The following is a 4841-nucleotide window of genomic DNA, read 5'->3' on the forward strand; positions in this document are numbered from 1 at the left end:
CAAAAATAAATAAATATCGCGTGCCTTCATAGCCTGGTGCAAGTATTTCAACTAGACTCCACTTGGGCGACGTGCGTGTTCTTAAAACTAACAGCACCAAGTTTTCCCCGAACGGTTACCCAACCAAGTTCTAGCCGGTCCCAACGTTTCTTAACTTCTGAGATTGGGCGGGAATCGCTGTTACTAACATGGCGAGGTTGCTGACAGTATGACCTGGTGCAACGTCATGATGATACAATCATTCGTCGTCTCCTGACTGTACCTGTACTGTAAGGAATACACAATGATGTAAAGTGTGTTCCTCTGCTTCCGCATTTAGCATTTTTTTGAGCGCAGAGGATGACAGACTAAACGGCGAAATACTAAATGTCTTTTTCCAAAGCTGTTTCACAGAGGAAGACTTCTCTAGATTGTCGCACAGTTGACAAAATGGTAGATATCGAAATAGATGGCAGAGGGATAGAAAAACAATTAAAATCGCTCAAAAGAGGAAAGGCCGCTAGACCTGATGGGATACCAGTTCGATTTTACACAGAATACGCGAAGGAACTTGCCCCCCTTCTTGCAGCGGTGTACCGTAGGTCTCTAGAAGAGCGTAGCCTTCCAAAAGATTGGAAAAGGGCACAGGTCATCCCCGTTTTCAAGAAGGGACGTCGAAGAGATGTGCAGAACTATAGACCTATATCTCTAACGTCGATCAGTTGTAGAATTTTGGAACACGTATTATGGTCGAGTATAATAACTTTTCTAGAGACTAGAAATCTACTCTGTAGGAATCAGAATGGGTTTCGAAAAAAACGATCGTGTGAAACCCATCTCGCGTTCTTCGTACACAAGACTCAGAGGGCCATAGACACGAGTTCCCAGGTAGATGCCGTGTTTCTTGACTTCCGCAATGCTTTTGATACAGTTCCCCACAGTCGTTTAATGAACAAAGTAAGAGCATATGGACTATCAGACCAATTGTGTGATTGGATTAAAGAGTTCCTAGATAACAGAACGCAGCATGTCATTCTCAATGGAGAGAAGTCTTCCGAAGTAAGAGTGATTTCAAATGTGGTGGAGGGGAGCGTCGTAGCACCGTTTCTATTCACAACATATATAAATGACCTTGTGGATAACATCGAAAGTTCACTGAGGCTTTTTGCGGATGATGCTGTAGTATATCGAGAGGTTGTAACAATCGAAAATTGTTGTGAAATGCAGGAGGATCTGCAACGAACTGACACATGGCGCGGGGAATGGCAATTGAATCTCAATGTAGAGAAGTGTAATGTGCTGCGAATACATAGAAAGAAATATCCTTTATCATTTAGCTACAACGCAGGTCAGCAACTGGAAGCAGTTAATTCCATAAATTATCTGGGAGCAGGCATTAGGAGTGATTTAAAATGGAATGAACATATAAAATTAATCCTCGGTAAAGCAGATGCCAGACTGAGATTCATTGGAAGAATCCAAAGGAAATGCAGTCCGAAAAGAAAGGAAGTAGGTTACAGTACACTTGTTCGCCCACTGCTTGAATACTGCTCAGCAGCGTGGGATCCGTACCAGATAGGGTTGATAGAAGAGATAGAGACAATCCAACGGAGAGCAGCGCGCTTCGTTACAGGGTCATTTAGTAATCGCGAAAGCGTTACGGAGATGATAGATAAACTCCAGTGGAAGACTTTGCAAGAGAGACGCTCAGTAGCTCGGTAACGGGCTTTTGTTGAAGTTTCGAGAACATACCTTCACCAAGGAGTCAAGCAGTATATTGCTCCCTCCTACGTATATCTCGCGAAGAGACCATGAGGATAACATCAGAGAGATTAGAGTCCACACAGAGGCATACCGACAATCTTTCTTTCCAAGAAGAATATAAGACTGGAATAGAAGGAAGAACCGATAGAGGTACTCAAGATATCCTCCGCCACACACCGTCAGGTGGCTTGCGGAGTATGGATGTAGATGTAGATGAAGAGGACTAAGCCCTAACTACGAGAAATGCCCCAGTACCGCTGACGCTGACGTACTTTGGTGGTACTTCATAGGGTGAACGTTAATAAAACCGACACTATGCGGGGATAGATTCCTCACTTGGTACGGAGGAAGAAATCTCCTATGAACATGTGTCCGTAAATGCATCGTTGTAAGGTTAAACGGCATTGACGAATGGAAGTTCACCTGAACACGTCTCGTGTGTTCCTTGCGTGCCTGAGGCTGTGTGATTGACGCAGCGTGCTTTAAGCAACAGAGTGGTCCGGTATTGGCGTCGGGAAGAAGCCGAGATGGTGTTTGTGTACAGCCAAGCAGATGGAAACGTTCGAGAGTCAGGACGGTTATCTCAAAACGAGTACCCTCACAGACAGCAATCATATCACACAACATTTCAAGCCCTTTTTGGACGTTTGTGTGATCATGGGTCCTTTCAGTCAGACCAACGTGCTGGAAGGCGGCGGACTGTGCGTACACTAGATATGGAGGACCGCGTTCTACAGAATACTGAAATGAATCCTAGAACAAGCTCGAGGCAAGTGGGCGGCCAATATGTTGTAAGCCAAATTACGATTATGTGATCGCAAAAAACGCCCAAAAATGGCTTTAAATGTTGTGCGATGTGGTTGGTGTGTGTGAGGGTACTTGTTTTGGTACAGCCGCGGTGCCTCCCTACCGTTTCCGTCTGCTTCGAAACACCATCTCGGCTTGTTTCGGACATGAATACGGGACCATTCTGCTGCTTACAACACGCTGCATCGACATGCAGCACGCAACACACAAGGAACTCACGATACGTGTTTCATTCATCAGTGCCATCTGCAACGATGCATTTCCGGACGCATATTCATACGAGCTTTTTTCCTCCATACCCAGTGAGGAATCCGGCCATGCAGTTTGTCGGTTTTATTAACGTCCACCCCGTACAGTTCTGCACCATCTACAGCGTTCAAAGACATCAGTGTTCTCTTTTAAGGGCGTAACTAGTTTCTTTCCCGGTGAGACTATTTTGGTCATTAGTAGATCCGAATTAAGTGTCTTCAGGCAGGGGTGGCTGTGCTGTTAGGAGGGGAGGGGAGCTGTGTGGCACCGCTCGTAGCCCCCGCCGTTGAGCGGCCGGCGCGGCGACTGGAGCTGACGCAATCTGTCATAACGAACATCCGGCTGCTCATACTCGCCGCCCACCGGCAGTTACCGCCGCTGATCGCCGATCCTGATACTCAGATACAATTACCACGCGGGGCTGAGTCGTTCTGACTCTAATTTACGGCCTGGTCCGCCTGCTCGCCCCCACAGACACAGCGGCCAGCGCCAACGCGCGTAGAGAAAGAGAGAAAGAGAGAGAGAGAGGATAGCTGGGAGCCAGTGTCGAGCCGTTGCTGGAATTGTGAGGCCGCACGCTCAATCCACTGCCCCAGGTCAGCAGACGAGGCCCGACAGACGTTTCTCTATACAGTGTAGCAGTCGTCATATGGCAGCGGGTTCCAACCTAGGGGTACTTACCCCCTAAGGGATCAAATTAAATTTTCTGACATTAAAAACAGAAATTTTCTATTTTGTGTCGGTTACGAAATTAAACTATTTTCAAAATATCATTAATATTGTCACTATTTTTTCAAATTGTAAAACTAATTACATAACTTACCAATCATCATCTTTTTCTAAAATATTTCCATTACACGTGACACAGTGTGGTGGAGGTTACAGTGTTGTGGACTGGAAAGACAGCCAATCCACTAGGACGGGAGGCCGAAGGGCACGCGTTTAAGCTCACGCAGGATGGCGTGAGGTCTGGAACAGGACAAGGTCTTTATAGTAGCAAAAATAGTTCGTAGCGTCTGGAATACTTAACTTTAATTCATAATTGGTGAACATCGGTCTGACGGTACAGGCATCACAAGATAAATAGCAATTGTAATGGCGCCTTGCTAGGTCGTAGCAAATGACGTAGCTGAAGGCTATGCTAACTATTGTCTCGGCAAATGAGAGCGTAATTTGTCAGTGAACCATCTCTAGCAAAGTCGGCTGTACAACTGGGCCGGGTGCTAGGAAGTCTCTCTAGACCTGCCGTGTGGCGGCGCTCGGTCTGCAATCACTGACAGTGGCGACACGCGGGTCCGTCGTATACTAGCGGACCGCGGTCGATTTAAAGGCTACCACCTAGGAAGTGTGGTGTCTGACGGTGACACCACATACAGTTTTGTGAAACGGATGTGCGAGCATTTTCTTTCTCAAATCACAGATCCTTTCTACTTTTTACCATGCACATAACACAGTAAAATAGAGACGTATACTTATACTTAAATGGCAACGGCAGTGTTATCACCGTTTCCTGCCAGATCAAGGGAGTTAAGCGCCATCAGTCCTAGTTAGCACATGGATTGGTGACGAAATTAGAATTATATATTAATACCTTCAGCCGCTGACGGTCGTTGGTATATATCAACGGGGACAGGTGAAAATGTGTGCCCTGACCGGGATTCGAACCCGGGGTCTCCTGCTTACATGGCAGACGCTCTAACCATCTGAGCCACCGAGGGCACAGTGGATAGTGCGACTGTAGGCGCGCCTCCCACGGGACCCACATTCTCACCTTATATGTCCCTACCTATCACACTCATTACTCGTGGAAGACATTCTTACCAAGTGCCCTAAGAGTTCGGGTAATATGTGTGCATCCTCACAGAAGAAGAACGTCATGGCCGGTATTGCCAGAACTATATACTTATATGGATAGGTGACCGTCAGGGTCTGCCGAGTGCTGTTGGCAAGCGGAATGCGCTCAGCTCTTGTGAGGCGAAATGAGGAGCTACTTGACTGAGAAGTAGCGCTTCTGGTCACGAACACCCCATACCCTTACGTGT

General features: G+C 46.8%; 1 non-coding gene across 1 annotated transcript; it reads right to left on the bottom strand.

Annotated features, from left to right (window-relative positions):
* Window positions 1–4443: 4443 nt before the first annotated feature.
* On the bottom strand, window positions 4444–4518 carry Trnat-ugu (transfer RNA threonine (anticodon UGU)). The gene has a single exon. It is a non-coding gene; the product is annotated as a tRNA-Thr (tRNA).
* Between the last annotated feature and the right edge of the window lie 323 nt (window positions 4519–4841).

This window comes from Schistocerca cancellata, chromosome 3 (assembly GCF_023864275.1).
Source record: "Schistocerca cancellata isolate TAMUIC-IGC-003103 chromosome 3, iqSchCanc2.1, whole genome shotgun sequence".
Classification (NCBI taxonomy): Eukaryota; Metazoa; Arthropoda; class Insecta; order Orthoptera; family Acrididae; genus Schistocerca; species Schistocerca cancellata.